Source organism: Diuraphis noxia, unplaced genomic scaffold (assembly GCF_037042655.1).
Source record: "Diuraphis noxia isolate RWA-SAM2 unplaced genomic scaffold, SU_Dnox_SAM2 contig0004, whole genome shotgun sequence".
Classification (NCBI taxonomy): Eukaryota; Metazoa; Arthropoda; class Insecta; order Hemiptera; family Aphididae; genus Diuraphis; species Diuraphis noxia.
This window is the reverse complement of record NW_028301714.1, coordinates 64,839,419-64,861,583: the sequence shown is the minus strand read 5'-3', so window position 1 is coordinate 64,861,583 and position 22,165 is coordinate 64,839,419. Positions and strand designations below refer to the sequence as shown.

The following is a 22,165-nucleotide window of genomic DNA, read 5'->3' as shown; positions in this document are numbered from 1 at the left end:
TTCCTTACACTTTTGAAAACTATCTTTTTCTTTTGACCCCTCCAAAGTACCAACTAGATGAATTTTGTTTTCAACGAAGGGCTGAAAAGTCAAAAATCAAAGCATTATTTCTACTCCAAAACGTGACGACAGACACAAAAATAAAAATAATAAAAACATACATCAATGTAAAATCAATACATTCCTAACTTCGTTCAGAATCTAAAATATATTATAGGCACAACATATATTTACTATTTTTTTTGTTTATCATTAAGTAGGTTTTTATTTTTTTGTAAATTACAACATACTATTATTTTTAGCTCGATAATTTGAGCGGAATGGATACTGAATACATTGGCTCTATAATCTATATATATAAAGACATAAAGTACTTTTCAAAATAATCGAGTAAATCACAAACAAAAACAGGAATATCAGCTGATACTTATCCTCCTCACAACTTTTTCTCGTAATCATTTTATGCTTACAATGACTTATCGTTCAATTTAAATTTAACACATTAATTACGATGATGAATTACACTCAAAAATGACTATACAACAGAGTGATTTCATTGATTTATTTTAATTTTGTATTCTGAAGCAGCATATTTTTCTGAAAATGTTTATAAATAAAAATAAAATATTGAACGAGTGTGTATAGTTAATTTTATGAAAGAAATAGTGGACCAACATTTTGAAGGGTCAGACTGGAGTGTTCATCGTATTCTTGATAAACTTATCGGTTGAAAGTTCAGTTTTTATACGCATCACAATCATCGGAAACATATTCTACTTTAAAACACGAAGATTTAATAACTTTAAAAAATATACAACGATAAAAATTAGTAATAAAAACAATTTCTTTTAGAAAACGTATTGTAATGACTTCGAATTATGTATATAAAAAAAAAGGTGTTTATTTTCAAATACGTTCATATTTTTCGATGCGATGCGCTGTTTACTGGATTTATAACGAATTACGATATACCTAAAGCGTAATCCTTTAGTGCAGCTGTCGTGCATGTTGTTGTACTATTGCATCGAACGCGACTTCGCTATAATACCTAAATATATGTATATACAACACGCACACATGAATATAAGTCGAGGGGAAAGAATAAAAATGTAGGAGGTTGCGAGGTTGCAGCGGGGGCGTGTGTTGTTTCGAACGAAAATCGATAAATCGCGGCGGGCGAGCATGGACAAATTTCTACGGGGAGGCGAATAATATTCTTAGCTATGATACATTTGTTTTTATTTTTCTGAACGACGTCGTATCATAATGACGATTTTGCACCGAACTGCATTTAAGAACTTGTCGACGGAGGAGCAAATACCGAATTCGTCTGTATATATTGCCGGATCAGCTGAGTTAAAGTCGAACTGGTTCCGATCGTTTCAACGGTAGGTCGATTGAACTATACTACGCTCGGTCGCCCACTGAAATATTGAATGAAGCCTAATACAATAGTTATTCTTTACGGTATGTCGGTATACCTATATATATATATATATATATGTGTGTGTGTGTGTGTGATATAAATTAAAATATTTTCTACACCCACAGCGAAAAATCGTACGCCACACTTGAAACTGCTGCATCTTTAATCTACTATTATTATGTTATAACGTGGTAATGATATAGTAATAATACCATCTCCTAACAACCATTTATTCATTAACGTTTTACTACTAATTGAATTCGACTGCACAGACCTGCAATCTCGGATTTCATTTCAAGCTCGTTTAACCAGCATGCACTAGTATAAATACTTCAAATGTTATTCCACTTGCATTCGTATGAATATATTATATAATATAATATACGCGTTAAATCTGTTGAAAAACGAAATGTTTATGTGTGTGTAATTTTGTCGATCATTTCAGCGTCACGCTTTGAAGTTTAACCACGCATATTGCAGGCTTATATTGTAACTTGTGTAATATAGTTTCTTTGAATATTATTTATATTATGTTATAATATTATACAGTTCACAGGTAGATTACTACGTAGTAAAACTATAGCTTCGGGCCTTTCAACAGTAAACAGATAGTATCCGACAGTGTGCAGCAACGAAAACTATTTGCTTATAAACTCTCTCGGTTTCGACGTCAGTACAGATGATAACCGTTTGTTATAATGATTTGGGGAATTCGGCGGATGAGCGTTTGAGTTTTAACCACGGTCTTGTTTTAACGTAAATGCTTAAGATGAACTCCTTTGAGGTAATTTACGAACAATAACAATTATATATTATCTGTCACGCTATACACATCATATTATCGAACAACAAAAAATAATACACGCACTTGTACAGTTGTACATACATTATAATAATTTGTATTACAAAATGTTCGGAGCCCAAACAATGCAGTTTTACATTAATTTGATTCTTTGATTCTAATCTTATTTATTATTTTTTTTTTTTTTTTAATAAGTTAATATATTATAATTTATAATAAATAAACGACAAGACTATCTAGATCACCTAACCTGCTACATAACACACGCGCAACCTTATTTCTTTACCAGGGTAAGTAAATTGTCACTAAAAACAATTAATAAAAAGGCGTGTTTTGATCGGCAGAATACAAAATCTATCATGTTTCGTTATGGATGTGTGTGTTTTTTTCTTTATTTATATAATATACACAATCGGCACAATAAGAGTTCATAATCTTATTGTGTCGATTGTGCTGAGAGAAGGAAGGATGAAATTTTGAATGAAGAAGCCACCCACTGATGACACTTACGTCTTTTATAATTATTTTGGTTAATCCTTATTCTTAACCTTTTAGGGATTCAGTAGGTCTCTGCACCATTTACGCTTAAGGCGACGAGGAGGGTTACCAGTGGTGTTTAATGAAGCTAGATTTTTTATAAGTTCGTTTGGATGAGAGTTAAGGCGCATGTGGAAACGTTTATAATAATTTTTTGCCTCTTCCTGAATTGTTTTCTTTATGCAGGTATAGTGATTTAATACATATGGTGGAGAATTGGTAATTTTTCTTAGTATTTTATTTTGGAACCGTTGAATTTTATTTAGATTCGAAATTTTTGCATTGCCCAATAACTGTAAGCCGTATGTCCGAATTGGCTTAAGGAGGAGTTGTAAAGGAGTAGTTTAATATTTAGTTTTGAGTGGTTGTTGTTGATGATTAGGGTTTTGAGCATTTGTAAACGGGAGTTTAATTGTGATGTTTTGGCTTTGATGTGGTGAACCCAGGTAAGACGGCGATCAAGAGTTAATCCGAGATATTTTACGAGTGTATGTGAGTAGAGTAGAATTCAGATACATCCGTATATTTACTGAGCACGAAAAATGCGTCATCGTCAGTATTTGTATACGGCTATATATATTATATTATCTAATATTCTATTTACTTAAGATCTATATTCTATGAGTTCGTTCTTTCTCTCAAAAATAAATCAAACGGAGAATTAAATTGCAATAAAGTTGCGAAAAATCGTAGGTTTATAAAATAATAATACATATAAAACTTTCATTCCGTCATATCCGATGGCTAATATATTATATAAATATATATATGCCAATAATAATACCTATTATGATATTATATTTTACGACTAGTATTATGTATTTACGTCATGTACGCAATGCATAATATAAACGTCAGTTCGAATTTGAGTGGCTTAACCCACAGCAATACGATAAAATATATAATGCTATGGCATGGAATACTCCACGTGAATCGATTCGACAAAGACGTCGTGTGTATATATTATATGCGCACAATAAAATACAATACCATCGTTCGGAATATTATTGACGATGAACAACCAATAGCATCATAAACCGGTGAAGGAAAAGAGACACAAACGTACACACATATTTTCACTATTATATTTAATGTTTTTCCTGTGCTGTTTCGTTTGCCTATAACGATATATTAAATATTTTACTTATTGCGTCAAACGTACTAATACTTATAGGTACATTAGTCGTACGTATATAATATGAATATAAAAAATAAAAGAATTTAACGCGGTCCCGTTTCGATCGAAGACATGAAAAGTAAACGAAAAAACACAATTATAAATAAACTGATATCTAATACTGTGCTCAGAGGCGTTTTATTATTTATCAACGGATATCATGGAGCCGTGAAGAACTGAGTGAGAATTGAGGTGAACGATATAAACGAAAATCTCAAGCAAAGAAAGACAGTAACAACTTCTATAGACAGCTAGGATGAGAGTGACGACTGGTCATTTGACCATATATAATATGTATATCAATTTTATTTAATGAAATTGGTGGTGGATATTTCATAATAATAATCAACACCCATGACTGCCCTGTAGTGTGCAATGTGTTGGTGATGATACCTCATAGACGTCGATCGCAAACCTAAGGGCTACGGTGTACATCATCTCTGATATTTCAATGAGATTAAAACTTATTTATTTTTGTATTGTATGGAAAAGTTTTAAATTCAATTTTTAACAATCAAAGAATATCTTACTGAATTCAACTTGATGAATTGTCTATACTACATAATATATTACGATGTTAAAACTTATTATGGTATATTATATCTGTAGTTTGTAGTGTTTGTACTGTATAGAAAGTTATAATTTTAAACTTTTAAAGTAAACGTAGAGTATTATCCTGTAGGAATTTATGAATTACACTGCCTCCATCAGACCCCTTTTTAATTAGAGTAAAACTGTAAAAGGTATTTCGACTCCATCAGTATAGATACCTAGTAAAACGCTATCGATTCTGTAAATTATAAATTGTGATATCGTCGAAACCAGAAAAGTACGAAGAAAATATAAACTTACCGAACAAAATTTAACAAAAGTTTTTAATATTTTTTAATTGACATGTAGACACTGCGCAGTTGAATTATATAAACAGTTTTATTGGCTAACTCGATGTAAAAAAAAAAAAAACAATTTATAGAAAATATACTAACTTACATATGGTGAATAATTAATAATTGTAATTTATATTTTATAATATTATATTGATACATTTTGATTTTAATTTCTAGTTTGCAATGATAGATTTATTATTATTAGATATTAGATATCATTTTTCTACCATTATAAATGTGAATGTTGGTTATATACCATGTCCATTTTTTATGTAACCTATATAGGTGTGAAAATTATTTCCGAAACTTCAAGCTTGCGTTTGATATCCCACAATGATTAGTTGCATGCTATGTGAGATTGTAAGTGCTCTATAGATCCTATCATTATAGTTTATATGAAAAAAATAAATATTTTTCGTGTGTACATTAATTTTTATTTAATTAATATAAAGTCAACTAGGATGACATGGCCACATGATAAAAGTTGATTAGTTGCGCGATCGATAGGGTGCTTAAAAACTACCCGTGCTAGCGGAATCGATGGGTCCTCGAATTTACATATATCATGTGACCTGCCACATGTTTTATGCAGAAACATATATGTACAGTTTATTATACGACATAACTAACCACCGCCGTTGTTGTCTGTAAAACGGTGGTCATCGTCTAGACCTAATATTATAATTATGATGCGTAAATCATAATATGAGTTCGACTAACAAGCGGCGGCGGTCGAAAAACAATAATGATTTAATAAACCACGTATACAATATTATATAGCCAGATACATAAAAAAAAGCAAAATCTTTTTATGTCAGGGTTACGTTAATTTTTTGATCAATCTGAAATGGACGAAAAAACATGCGATACAATTTTCAATGCTATCAGTAAGTTAGATAACGCTATATGGAACAGATTGGGGCAACAATTTTCTACCAAAAAAAAAAATAACAGATTTTTTAATAATATGTACAATAAATAAATATCAATTAGGTAATAATTTTAAAATATAATAATATTTATAATAAGTAAATGTCAAAATAAACGTAATATATATATGACGTTTGTATATACAATTCTCCACCTTTCTTTAATTCGAATTAATTTTTTCTCTCCCGATAATTCGAACACCCGCGGGCAAATCGAAAACCTCTATAAATCGAATTTTTGACTCAGTTCGCCTGAATTTCGAATTATCGAGTGACTACTGTATATCGCGACGAATTCAATACACACGGTGTGTGACGGTGTGGGCAGTGTGGCGCGTGTGTGTGCGCAAGTATACGTCACACGTCTCGCGTAGAGACTGCGTATACAATGTACATATATATACGGCACACGGGACGGCATAGATTTTTTGTTCGGTTTTTGCTTTTTCGTTCTGCCGTCGTCGCAGTATATTTATATAATTATATATACCTACCACTGCACACGCGTGCATTATAATACGCGTCGTAGAGTTTTATTTTTCACATTTTAAAACGGTGACCTGCACGCGCGTACCTGGCCTAATAATTGTCCGGCGGCGGTCGGCAACCTTGTGCCGTACACACACCGCGCGCCGCTTTTAAAATTAGACTCGGATTTGGCATGGCCGTGCGCGGTCTTCTTCCCGTCCGTCCGGCGTGCGCGCGCCGCGAATTCTTCTCCGCCGCACAGAGGCGGCCGCCAACAATTCGTCGTGTTCGGTGACAGGTGCGCGGTAACACGGCGGTACACGCGATCGCGTCAATGATGATGCAATATACACCAATACGACACCGGATCGGCGGCGGTCCGAAGGAAATCCGAGATAAATACGACTGCCCGGGGCCCGATTGGGCCGGCGAGTCACCGAGCAAAACTCGGCGGGCCGCGGCAGTTTTGGGACGTTTGAGGCTGCCGAGTGAAACTGTGTTACGTGTTTATAAAGTTATTGGAAAAACGGAGTCTAAGTGTTGGACTATAATACTGCAGCGCAGACCATATAATACGGTGTACAGGTGTTATTGATGTTAAGTTTGTAAGTAGGCCGATACAGTGCGAAATACTCCAATCCGACCTTGCACGGAGGGATCGAGCGGCGGAACTGTAGGAGGTTGCTGCAGTTGTATACAGTTTATTTTAAAGGGCAGTCGCGGCGGAGCTGGATCACGTCCGCGCGGCCCGGGTTACATAAAACGGAAAATCGCCAGATAGAGCTCAGCTCACGTTCAGCATAGGGCCCTATAGGCATATAAGTACTGCCCAACAGAGGTCGCTTGTAAATATTTAGATCGATAAATATCATAATATAATATTTCAATGCGGGGCGAAAATCCACTTTATATAGATGAGCGTAAATCTACACTATATCACACCTTACTCGTAACTATTATCATGGGTATACGCGATTTTTGTAATTTAAAGTAGGTATACACGATGCCAGGCGTATTCAACTATATGTATATAATGGCACCGAAAAGCACTCTTTTTGGGTGGGGTCCTCCAGAGGGGGGGGGGGAATTCGGTTGAATCGTTCTTGTTACGTCCTGCGGCGAGAGACCTACAAATTTAAAAGGCCACGGGACATACGCCACATGTCTATACCCTACACTGAAGGGCCTACAGTGTATATAATGATATGATAATATTGAGTACCTGTGCAAAAACGTCCTGGAAAATGCATTTATATAATAATAATATTTCGAACGAATAGACCGGAAATAAGTCGCAAACGTTAAACCGGAATCCCATCACCCGCGTCTCTGTACGACGGAGTATTGAATTATAACGTTATATTATTATTACATAATATATATATATATATATATATATAGTAAACGTCTATGACGATCAGAATATAATATATTAGATTTAACGATTGGATTCGTTCCAAATATAAGCGATCACTCTGTACTCTGTATAATGTATATCACAAGATATTATGTTAAACAACGAAGTCGGGTCACTTTTTTGAACCACTACAGCGGAATATTCCTCGCAAACTACGAAAATACTATTATATTTAAACGTTGATCAGCTGGTTTTTAGGTGGGTAGGCATTATGGTATTATAATATTTTTGTTGATTACAAATCGATGAAATATTGGAACACTTTATCGAGAGAGAAAAATGACACTCAATATATTGACAAGATAAAGCAAAACAGCGTTAGTTAACTTTTGTGGTTTTCGCTTGAGAATTGCACAATAATAACTAACAAATTTATACGAAGACAAAAGAAAAACAACAAATCGATCATATCGAACACTATATATATACATAAATATTATATATATAGATAGGTAATAGTAACTTATTATTAAATTATAAATTTATAACTCGATTCATATAATATTTAGAAAGGTTTTTCAACTTTTCGCGAAAACCAAATACCATTATCATAACAAATTTATCTTCGTAAATAAATAAACTAAAAAAGCCACTTGGAGTTACAAGTTACAACAGAACAACTAAAACCGATTCATTTAAAATCGTTATCTCAAGGTTGTAAATCCAATTTAGAAATTTTAAACTTGAAACGCTTACAAATGAAATTGTGCAAATATATTTCCGATATCGTTAATAGCTTAATGTCTATTAGAATAACATATAAGTAAAAATGTTTATTACAAGAAATTGTACCCTCGATTTTAAAGTTTGAAGTAAAATTTGTAGGTACTCTAAAACTTCATTGCAGACACGAAATAATATACACCTTCATTACTCTACTCATAACCTAAAATAATGTATAATTTAAATGTCGCATCATAATTATTGTAAATGTTAACATGCGTTCTAATAAATACATCAATACGGCTATACAAACACAATAATATTGTATAATATTAAGTAAGCAAATATCGATATTAGTGTCGTAATATGTCTTATAAGAATTGCCTGTTTTGATTTATATAATACTAGCTGAATTGCCCGTCGTTGCAGGGTTTATTAATATTGTTGTTACCTGATAAGATTAAAATATTGTCTAGTTAAATTAAATTTAAATAAGATTGTTTAAAAAAATATGCCATATTATATTAATTGTTTATTAAGCTAATTTTTATCGTTAATATAATATTTCTCTATAAACTACTTTAGCTGTAATTCCTGTTGGTGTCAAAATAAGTAACTCGTAACTCGTGGGCCTACTGACTCTGGAGCATGCCACATATACAATTGGCCATGTGAAAAACAATCTTCTCTTATATCGATCCCTACAAATTTCAAGGTTTGCCCTTGTGATTTGTTTATTGTCATGGCAAAACATACTTTTACAAGAAATTTCATTCTCTTGAATTGGAAAGGATAATCTGATGGTATCATTGGTATGCGAGGAATAAGAACTGATTCAACTTTTGCAGATCCAGTCACAATAATAGCTTCAATCAAATTCTTTTGAAAACCAAGACGTAGACGTGTCCCATTGCACAATTTTAGTGGACTTAGATTTCTGAGAAGCATTATAGGACAACCAATTTTTAATATTAATAATCGTGGTGGAAATCCAGGTGGGCTGAGTGAATTGAAAAATCCAACTGAATAATTAACTGCATCATCTACTTCCAGTACTGAATTCACTGATCTGTATTCCATATTTTTTGCTTTGAAAGAGTCCAATAATATTTTGTTTGTGTCTCCTGCTGTATAATTTTTTGATGTCAATGATATGGACCTCTCACATAATAACCAGTCTATTTGATGTTTTCGATGCCTGGATGTATTTTATCTGTGAATTCCTTTATAGTTTTTACAACAGTACCTAATCCTTTCGGCAAAGTAATGTTTATATTAAAATATCCAGTATTTCTATTTATTTGTTAATAATAATTAAGACTTTAAAACTAGCATTAATCTTGTGATTTGAACAATGAAGGTACATTTCGCAATTTGTACAGTGATTATTGTACACATCGCGAATTGTATAATGAAACTTGTACAATCTAGTTACTTTGTACAGCAACATTGTACAATTCCGGACATTGTATGTAACATATATAAATAATAGATCTTTATGCTTGTACATTTTTAGCATAATTGAAATACTTAAATTGTAATTCAATTAAATATTTCATTAACAACAAGAATGTTTACATTTTGTTTAAAGAGAAAAATATTGTTTGTCATGTCAAGCTATAATAATTTTTATTTTTTAATCGCACTATTAATTAAAACACATTTAGTCAAAGCACAAATTAACAAGGTAGTATAACTTAAACATGTTTTAAAATACGTTTGTATAATTTATTCAAATAACAAAAATGAAAAATACATGCAAATGAACAAATGAAGGCGAAACTAAAAACGACATTACAAGAGTAGGTAACATGTTTAATATTATGTTTTCATTTATATTATTTGAAAAAGAGAAGTATTAATTTAAATTTAAATAAAGCGCACACAATTTCGCTCTTGAATATGAGCTTCAGATTTTTACGATCATATTTATTTATTTAAATGACTGATTTAAATTATAAAGCAAAATTAATCGATGTTTGACAAATTACTATATTATTTTTAATTTATGTTAACTGGTTTGAAATCAATTTAATGATATGTCGTTCCATTCGAAAACTGATTATATGTATTTACTAATTCTAATTTCTTTAAATGTCAATATCAGAAAATGTTAAAATGTTTTGATAAAAAAATCAAAATAAAATAAAATAATTTGATGTCCTCTACATTTTACATCGCTTTTTTTTATAGGTAATCAACAAATAACCTGAATTAAAATTAATTGAATTCATGGTGCTAATATTTGCTTAGATAAGTAAAAAAAAAAATAGTAGACAGCAACACAAGTGCCTAAATTATAAATGTCTAATAATATTATATTGCAAGTGTATTTTATTTTTAATACGATTCAAATGGGCACTTAAAAAAATTATAACTATTACTGGCATTATAATACAATATACACAATGAGATTTCAAATTTTCTTTACACATCCGCAAGTACATCCGGAAAGGGCCATGGGAAACGTTTTGAGTGACGTACAATAATAATTTGGGGACCAGTGCGGCACTGGATGTTAGAACGATCTATTATCCGCATGACACCAATAATGCGTTTTTGTAACATATATTAATTGTTTTGCTTCAGATCGGGAAATGGTTAGGAAATCAAATATATTGTTAATAATGTTGATTAATGTATGTAATGAATATCGCTGGTATAGAAAATAATTTGCAGAGTTCTCTAAATAATTAAACGGAGCAATAAATTTAAAAAGTTGTGTTTTAAAACAAGCATTGAGCTAATGGTTTATTTCATTTGATTGCACATAAACAGTTTGCCACTTCGAATGAAAATATTTACATAAACAAAACTTTTTTATTTTGTTTATATTACTTACTTCAGATGTTCCGTTATAATTTATAAGTACAATTCCGACATTGAAGTTTATACTTTTGTAGGTTAGTTGGTAAATCTATGCAGTATTAAATTATAAAACCAATGCAACGAAAAATGCAATCAATAATGCTGTCATGCATTTATTTATCTGCAGTCAAGGTCAATAAAACATTGTTACTATAAAATTCAATGTAACAGTCACCATGATTTGTTGATAATAGTAATAAAAATGTAATAAAAAAAAATCTTAAATATTATGAATTTGAATTCTTCGACTCTATTTCATCTCGTATCTATACTTATTACATGCATTAGGTTGTCCAAAACGATCAGGCGCGTATACATGGGGGGTAGGGTTCAAACCCCCCCCCCCCCCGAAATTTCAGGAAAAAGTTTTATTATTTATTAATTGTTAGTTTTAGTTTTATTTAATTGCTAAAAAAAGAAGGTGATATTAATATGCCTATTACATTGTCCAGAACAGTAGGTCGGCAAACTTGTCGAGAAAACACACCAGCTGATTCACCAGAACAATATTATAAACGTACTATTTTTTTGCCTTTATTGGATCATTTTATTCTTCAACTAGAAGAAAGGTTTTCCAAACATCATAGTGTAATGTCCACTTTACAGTTATTAATTCCTAAATACATAACTCAAAATACTACATATTTAAACGCATTAACGGAATGTGCACTGTTTTACAAACCATTATTACCTAATTTTGGTACGTTTCATGCTGAGATTAAAATCTGGCAAACACAGTGGCAAAATGTATCTGCTGATGATCGCCCAAAATGTTCATTAAATACCTTAAGTCAAATTTCTAGCGATTTATATCCAAATATAAAGTGCCTTTTAACAATATTAGCTACTTTACCTGTAACAACTGTTACTGCAGAGCGTTCATTTTCATTTTATGAGAAATAATAAAATAAATTGTACTATACCTAATTGAAATTGTGCAAACTTCTTGTTAGACTATAGGTTAGGTTAGATTATATAATTAAAAAAATGTACAACCAAACCCCCCCCCAAAAAAAAAATAAATAAATAAATAAATATATTTTTGTGTATGCGCCTGAAAACGATCGTCTTCCACAATAGCTATTATAATAATAATGATGAATATAGGTATAATATCATTAAATATAAAATACGCTTCATCAAAAAAGACTTAAATTTAAAAGCGCTGTGCGTCGTGTCGCGACGTAATACCCCAATATACCTACCAGAAATAATACCAAAAACTGATTGAATTCTACCAACGACGCCCACGACTATAAGGTAAATTTGGCTCAATTCGGAAACGGTATTTTCTGTCGGACGCGAAAGCTTAAAAAAAAATCAAATAATTGCCAACGATTTTTTGCGAACAAAACGCAAAACGTTTTTATCGGCATATCGATTTATCTAGGTATATGCAGAATGGTACTAGGTATGATGTAATAATATAGTATAAACATTATCCAAGTAGATTATTTTCAATTTTCCTCAATGTTTTACAGCGAGGGTCAGCCGAATTCTATTTTAAATATTGCATTTAGGTTCACCGCTAATATTTAAAAAAAAAGGACCGACCAAAAACGGTGTTTTCTCATTTTCTGAATTCGATATGTATATATCCAAATATCCAACTATTATATAATATTATACCATCGGGCCAAACGGATTAATCGATATTGATATTAAACATATGCAGGACGCAGGTTATATATATTTATGCAAGCAAATGACACCCACATATTGATTACAATTTACAGTGTTCCTAACTTAAATAATGATGCACCATGACCCATTTAAAGCACCAGATCTACATTAATATTATCCGGTTCATACTATTACGTAGGTACAGAGTTCATATCTCCAATTGGATTTCACGATTCTGAAATTAAATCAAACCTCAAGGAGAGATAATTATTCATGTTTACGCGTCCCTTTAGTCCTAAGCTTCTAAGAATAATTACGTCATTAACTATACGTCGTTTGCTTATAAGTCACTTAATAATATTCCGACTTTCTGATTACAAATGTATAGTATGAATATATTAAATTAATTGTAAATATTTGAAATTATTGCTTGTAAAATGTGTGTTAAGCTGCAACAACGTACAATGCATCGACTTATTACCACTTGCGGGTGTTGTACCATTAAATTGTTGAGGTTGGACACAACTCTTTAGCATAATATAATTGTAGGTTATGTACTTATTCCAATTATTATTATATAATTAGTCCTTTTCCGTATTGTAAATCCGACGTATTTGTGCAGTTCCGTGGTTTCTTTCTTGTTACGCGCGTATTAATTGTAAAATAACTGTTTAATGTATTATGAATTATACGAGTATAACAAACGTATTCCATTGTAGTTATTAAAGGCAAGTTTTTTTTTTTTTTTTAATTTAATAGGTAATGGACCCACTCATCCTGTTTTAGTTATATGAAAAAAACCACGCGTGAAGTTGTAGTTGAAATTTAACTTTTGCAACATAAAATTGAAAAACAAGAGAATTGATGATAGTCGTCTGAAATACGTGAAAGACAAAAAGTCAGCGAAAAAATCTCGGACACTAAAAGAAACGTTTAAACAGAAAGGTATTACGCTGTTGCTGTTCGACCTCATCATTTGACAAGAAAATTGTTAACAATGAAATGCGATGAAAAAGATTCATTGGAATTGCATTTTTCACTATTTGAAAAACGTGTTCGTGAGCTTCAAGGATCCGGACAGCAAAATTAGCAAATTTATAAATAATTTATAATAAATACGTTGTTGTAAACTTTACCTCATTACATAATAGTATATTTATAGCAAAGGAAACTGTGAATGATGGTAAATAATCTTAGAATTCTGTTTAAATTAAATTATTGGATATTTAACTTCAACACACAGATAATAAAAAAACCTTATCCTATGTATCAGTATATCATCTCATGATGATACAACATAAATCGTGTATCGTATTATGAGTATTATGACACTCAGTAAGGGACCAAGAAAAATAGTTAATAACCTATAGTGATAACATTTCTAGAGCCGATTGACTGGGGCAAGCAGGAAGACGTTTAACGGGATTTAAAAAAAAACTACAGTAATTATAACAGTTATAACTCATTAGCAGGAAATTAAGATAGGATTTTATGGCACATAAAAAACTTCGTTAAGTAAAGGGGTGTTTTCAATTACACATAAATAGTTACATATTAAAAAATATCAATAATAATAAAGGACCTAGTCGAATCGTGTAATCGTGCTGCACCTAAAACCATCGTTGTATATGCGCCATTGCAACTATTATGATGAGTTTAATTAATAAATTGATGATTATTAATTGATATTATTTTATCGGAACGAATTCGAACGACGACAACTACAATATTAACTGGAATCCTTTTATAGCTGCTGGCAAAATAATTTCTAATTATATTTTCTGTTACAGTTTAAAGACAAAAAATGTCCGTCTCCAGTGGGCTTCACACATTATTATTATGTATACGCAGTTGTCACTTGGAAACACGCGCGTGCCTCATTCATTTGTCATCCGTCGTCACCGCGATCGTTATTAAACGCATAATATTATACATATACATATAAAATCAAAACTAGTAGTTTATGCAGCGACGGTTCTGGCGGTACTTATAATGCGATGGCTCGAGTTTTCTTTATCTGCACGCGTCAATTATAAATCTAGTTGACGGCCGTAATATAATATTATTGCGATGCCGAATAAAATCCAGTTCGTCGTACAGTATATACTTGTTGTGTAACGACAATTGTTAAAATAACGAAGTAGATACATGTTTTCCCGTCAAAGATCAAACCGCATTCAGACCCGCCAAACAGTCAGCCATATTATAATAAACCGTCAACGCGCATTTTCCGAAAGACGTTTTAGTATATTTTACAATAAAAATAATATCTATTATTATTATTATTATTATTATTACCGTCACGTTAACGATTCGGCGGGCTTACATCCGTCAACAGCGATTTTGACGGTCGTTAAAGGCGCGGAAGGAAACGCGGCGCCTCATGCCATTATGTAATGCAAATATAATATAATATTGTTAAATGTATAATATGTACAGGGCGATTCATTTATCACTAATAGCGCAGTTATTTCCAAAGGTTTGGGGTGGGTATGTGGTTTTTTTTAAAACTTTTTTTTCATTACTTCAAGTCATAACAACACAAATACATTTCGACATCTAAACTTCACTGATTAATTATTTCTGGTTTGATATTCTATTTTCATGCTTAAACATCGTTTAGAGAATAATTTTGTTTCGGAATGTGACATGTGAATAGATATGTAGAAATGTATATTTTCATCGCATTAAAAAAAAAAAAATAAAAAAATTTATATAAAAACTAAAATCGTTAGCATTTTTGTTGATACGAAATTACAACTTTCGCGGTAAAAAAAAAAAAAATTAAAAGTTTTATAATTCATATTATTATATAGACACATATGAGTATAAAACTATAATATTATATATAGTTTGACTAAAAAACAACAATTCCCTTGCAGGGTATGCGCATCACATCTCGAGGTTAAACTTCTCTGATGACGATTTTGGTACGTGGAGAGGGAGTGGGAAAGTATATAATATAAATCCGCGAAACGTCAAAATCTATCGTACACCATGGCATGACGTACATAGGTGCACGTATACATCATATACCCACTATTATGTAGATAAGCGAATCATGTACGTGATGCTTACCAGGCGACTGAATATAAGTAGCCGAAATTAATAAAACATTATTGTTGTTCATAGATAATAATGTAATATTATACTAGCCCAGAACGGACGTTTTGAATACGAATCGAAAATGAATATAATATTATTATCGTTATACGTATTTATATGTATAATAAAACATACGGAAGTATTATATTAAACTTCTTATAGGTATGTAATACGCACGTCGCCGCGATAACAGGCACGGGAATGTTAAACAGACACGAATAATAATATATAATATGAATTATTGTACGAGAAATACGACGACGACAATAATATATAATAATTATTATTAAAATATATTGATTTTAGTGCACCGGAGAGGACACAAAAAACGTCACGGTATAGGTAACTGCGCGCATAAACCACCGTTGTTCATTGAGTTGCGGCCCGCGGCTCCCGACCACTGCAAAATGCAGTGTAAAATAATAATAATAATATGCAACCATCGTTCAGCAATTAATACAGTGGTGCGCAAGAGTGGGCTGAAATCTACCCATTGAAATAACAAGAAAATTCAGAACGCTTTCGGTGTTCTGTGAACGCGTAGGTATACACCTGCAGCATTACGCGGCGATAAGACGTAACCGTGTGCATTAAAATTGTAATTCGTTTACAAAGGTATATGGCTACTCAAAAGTCTACAAAATGTTAAAAGCCCACGGCATCAGCTGCATACCAAACTCGTGAGTCGTTAAGCCTCCCCTATAATATATATATGATATAACAAATTATCAGACACTCCTCCCTCCCTTCATACACCAAAGGGAAAATCCTGGTTACAACACTTTTCGACAAAGTCTGTGTACAATATACGTTTATATATAAATATGTTATATTCAGGTGTAGGATGGTTGTGAATAAATCAATAGTATAGGCTTGTTATTTCGAATAACCTCCGTGGGATTTTAGATTCGGCACAAACCGAGCATTGTAGTGGTTTTACAATGATATCTGTACACAAGATTTCGAAATATTATTTACTATAGTATCTGTTTTGGAATCTATATTATAAATTGAAGTTTCTAAAAACGAATAATAGCTAATAATACAAAAAAAATCGTCTAATTATGTATATCATTAAAAAGTTAAATGTATTTTCATCATATTTATTTTATACTTGCTATTTTTTATAAAAAAATCTTGTATTTTTATTTCTACTTTTTAAAACTTTGTTTTGCATTTTATACTATTAACAGCCATATAATTTAACACTGAATATTTAATATTTTACCTAATCCTGAAATTTAATCTAGTCGAAAGCCATCGGGTCGTTAATAAGTTTCGTATATGTTTATCTAAATTTACCAAAAGTAAACGTCATTTCATCATCCGTTTTATCATAACGTCATAACAATCTATTAAAATTATCATATAGAACTTAGAGTTTAGCTAGGACCTTTAATTTAAGGTCATTAAACCCGGTATGTCCTAACGACCAGTGTCGTTAAAACGGATTTCTACTTAAATATGTAATATTATAATAATCAACATATAGAGTTAAATCTAGCAGAATATTATGGCCCTTTAAAACCTAACGGATGTTAGATACAAATGTACAATGCCCCATATTTACCTTTCGAGTCTACCCTCTGTGACACCACAAAGTTCTGGAACTAATAGTCATATAATTTAAGAATAACTATATGATGATGTGATGATACTGCAGTTTAGAATGTAATTTATATCATTCGACGTAAAAGAATTATTTTTTTTAAATGATGACAAATTATTATGCATATCATATGAGCGATGTTATCACACAGCCACCAAGATTTAGTTATATAGGCCGACACTATAGCTACTTATCGCTCGCTCTGTCACACAAAACACGCGAGTAAGAATATTATGTGACATAATATGTAGTATAATATTATAGAATTATTGCATAAAAACAATGAATAAAATTATTTCATATTAGGTATAAATCTGTTGTATAATATTATGTGTGGGTATATGTTATCGAATTTGATTTAAAAACCGTCCAAGTCTTATGGTTTTCGTTGGAAGAATATATCGGTATCGGTATACCTATACCACATTATTTATAGGTCGAAAAACTGAAAAGACACATATAGTAGTGAACACTCAAAATTTTCTATACACACACATATTATACAAAATATGTACATTAACTCTGTAATACGATCCAAACTTTAAGTCCTACCAAAATGCGTTATTCACGCGAAACTGTCAATTTTTAAATGTCAAGTGTTTTATAAAAATATATGTTTTTAGTTTCGAAAAGTTTTAACAGACGACTAAAAAATATTTGAAGCATCACTTTCTACGGAAATCGTAACTAATACATTTTATGCTTTTTCAGTGGTTGACATATATTATGAATTAAGGCATACGGTATACTAATACAGTTCCTATATTTATTATTCACAGGAAATTAACTGACGAGTATACGTTTGCTCAATGAATATTAAGTATAAGTATACGTATACGTACCTATAAGATTGAATTGTATTTCATAACAAAATATCAATCCATATTGTTACACAATAGCCAATAGGTACATAACACACATATTAATTAATTTAGTTTTGAACGACCAAGATTGATTTTAGATTACTAGAATTCAATTATAGGAGCCAATTATAATACAAAACTACTATTAAGGGTATGCAATGTTATTAAAGCGATAGTTTTTATTCAAATATCATTAATATTCGTTCACATTAGTATACTACGGTAAAGATATAATTTTAAAAATAATAAAAATTCATAAATTTAAATTACATATTTTAATATAACATGAAAATATATTGAATTTTTAAGTATTTTAAAAATATTAAAAATTTTGCGGTTTTTTCCGTATTTAAAAGATGCGATTTTAAACCCGTAATGTATACATTTTGGAAGTATTCCAACTTAACGCTTAAACAGAACAAAAAATAATCAATTAAATAACTTTGTATGACAAAATACTTTTTCATGTACAAGTACATAAATAAAAGGCATAAAATGTGTTTTATTCTTATAATACCATTAAACCCATTGCATTTTTTTTATTGAGTTATTTTTTAATATGATACTTAAACTTCAAGATTTGAGGAATAAAATAATATACAATACGCATTACAGATACTGTACATACGATACACAGTACATCAATATTTATACAAACAATTCTTATCCAATTGAGCTGTGTGCAATAATAAAACATGTGTTAGCTATTTAAACAAAGTTAATTTATTTAAAAAAAAAAATTAAAAACCTTTCTTAGCAACCATTTATATGCGATAACGATGTGAAATAATCGCAAAGGTCAACAACAACAAAGGTCAAAAAAAACTTGTAATATAATATAATAGTAATATTATATTCGTCGATTCGGTGTAAGTGCGTCGGGAAAATAGAGAAATGCGCGGGAAAAATGATTAAATATATATAGCGAAAAGCGAAATAGCATTACATTCCCTAATCCCTAAACACTAATAAATAATTCTGTATTGTTACATCGTTTCATGTATAGTGCAGTAGTTGTTCTGTATCGTTCATGTATATTGCCTGTCATGATTTTGGCCGCTGAACATAGAATAATATCCAAACGACTGTGTATAGTGTCAAATTCCCAGTTTCGACGGTCAAAACTGACTGGGCATTGTTATATGTTCTGCAATACAACACTACTCAAGTTTGGCTGCTAACTACCCACTAACTGTTATTATTATTATGTCCCTGCGCGTTGACTATATTGTTATGGCAATTATTTAAAGCGCGCGATTTTATTTTTAAATTTACGACTTTTTCTTGACAATCTGCAGGTTTTAAAACCCTACGAAACCGTCAATAAAACAATAATGTTCGTTGAAATATTATTAAACTCGGAGGAAATGCCATACTTCATAGAAATTGTGGATTTTAAATGCATGTTATGTCATAATATTATACAGCTGTGCAGTGTATGCCCAATGGACATATGCCCATATATATATACCTATAGCGGGTGATCCGTTAATGTAAGTCACTCATTATTTCAAATACTGTCGACAGTTTTTGAAAAAACAAAAATTTTTGAATTTTTTTTAATCTTTAAATGCGTTTAAATATTATATCGTTTTAATATTCATTTTTTAATGATAACGCACACTTTTCGTTCTTTATTCAAAAGCAAAATATTTTAAATAGTACTTGACGATGTATAAAATCGAATTGTGGACGATTATTTACGAGTTATAAGCATTTAAAGTTTAAATGAGCAGAGTGAAGTGGTACAGGAATATTTCACTACCTAGGTGTTAATCCGTTCATCAGTCCGCTCATCAAAACCTTAAATACTTAGTAATAAGTCATAACTAATAAACTAGATACTTGTCAGAAATTTGATTTCTGCTTCAGAATATGAAATAAAAAAAGTATACAATCTTAAAAAAACAGTAAGAGCTGATTTTTTTCCGGCTTAAAATTATGTAAAAGAAATAATTTCAAAAGCATTAGTGTTTTTTGAAATAATGAATGTCAAACGTTAAATGGATCACCCTGTATCTATCGATGTTACCACCGGGTGCGTTGTCGTACAGTTAATTTATTGTTGACATGTACGTTACTATATATTGTTTTTTATATTTTCAGCTATGTGATCGAACCTAACCACAACTGTCACTGCAATGCGATACACAGGAGGTTTGCAGTCAAATTTGCTTGCAGTCGCAGTTTCGTCCAAAAATAAGTGTCCCCGGATCTAAACTCCTACAATTGGATTTAAACAGTATCGAGGTTAAATTAAATCCTGTTATAGCTCCTTATTATAGGGATTAGTAACGAGTAACGGCTGTATTAAATCATATTATATATGTATCATGATATTATATCATATCAGTATCCGACATCCATATAGGGTAGACATATAATAATAATAATATTATTATGTATTATAAGGCTGAATAATAATATTATATACCTACGACAAATTATTAAATATAATATACAGAGGATCTTATCCGATAATTCGGATAATTAACTCGACAATATTATTATATTATATATTAATAATTAATCGAGCGATTTATTTGCGACATAAACAAACTTCCCGATGGGTTTCTATGAATTCATTATTGCTACTGGTAAAAGTTAACATGGCCTATTAATGGCAAAACGATCGTCTAAAAGTTTCAAACAAAATGAACGAGTCAAAATTATGTGCAGTCTAGACATAAATGTTTGGCTGGTAACTGACAAAATGCATAAATTATTGTGAATTAATGTTTATGTTCTGCTTTCTGCGGTTTATCAAACAATCCGTTGTACAAATAAACATTAAATTTGCATACAACTTAATTGTGCATATTAGATACTAAAAATGTTTTATGAATACAAAAATAAATTTTTCAAATATAGTTCGTATTTATAACAATCGTTTAATGTTTATAAACAACACGATTTGAATACTTTTAATTTATTATAGGTACCACTATTATATAGTACAAAATTATAATATAGTATATTATTATACCAAGTTTATACAATTATTTTGTACCTTGAAATTTTAGACAGTTGACCATTTATATTTTGGCTAACAAAGGCTATTACACATTAAAAATAATATTGATATAATATTAATAATTATTGTATTATATAATGGTATAATATTATACATACCTATGTATATAATATGAATTGAGAAATCCAACAGCAATTTTATTTTATTTTTAACTATTTAAATTGATTTATATTTCATATTTAATATGTATTGAAATATTTCGATAACATCATGTCTGCAACTCGCTGTCATAACTGTTTTTTTCGATTCTTATTCTATGCACTAGTAAATAGAACAGCCAATACTTTTACTTAGTCAATACAAAATTGTTATTTAATATGAAATCCCAATCTCATCTAAACACTTATTGTATTAACTAAATATGAGATATGTTCATTGAAAATTAAATTTTAAAATATGATTATATGATGGTTAGTTATTATTTACGTGCATTATATATTACTCTACAGAAAATGAAGTAAAATATTATTATTAGTGATTTGTTTATAAAGTATTATATTAAAATATAAATACCCACTAAACTCAGTAGACATTCAGCAAGTATTAAGTTTAATATTACGAGCTGATGACAACGTCAAAACCACAAAATCAACATCCGTAAATGAAGCAAAGTTACTTAGCTTGCATGACTAAATGAAAATGTTATTTTTTTTCCATAACCAGTCATGATTTTTTTTAATAAAATATAAAACTCAAATAAAATAAAGTCTCAACATATGGTGTAATCAAAAACAACTATTCTGCAGGTTCATAGTCT

The 22,165-nt window shown here is 30.7% G+C and overlaps 1 protein-coding gene and 1 long non-coding RNA gene across 3 annotated transcripts in view; one reads left to right on the top strand and one right to left on the bottom strand.

The window, feature by feature from the left end:
- The window catches only part of LOC107163126 ((11Z)-hexadec-11-enoyl-CoA conjugase-like), a 54,831-nt gene that overhangs the window by 14,511 nt on the left and 18,155 nt on the right, over nt 1-22,165 (bottom strand). The window lies entirely within an intron of this gene.
- Nucleotides 1,785-21,851, top strand: LOC149056357 (uncharacterized). Of its 2 annotated transcripts, none has more exons than XR_016191554.1 (3): nt 1,785-1,915; nt 1,976-2,210; nt 20,481-21,851. It is a non-coding gene; the product is annotated as an uncharacterized LOC149056357 (long non-coding RNA). The 2 variants fall into 2 exon arrangements; XR_016191553.1 differs by having other exon boundaries at nt 1,839-1,924.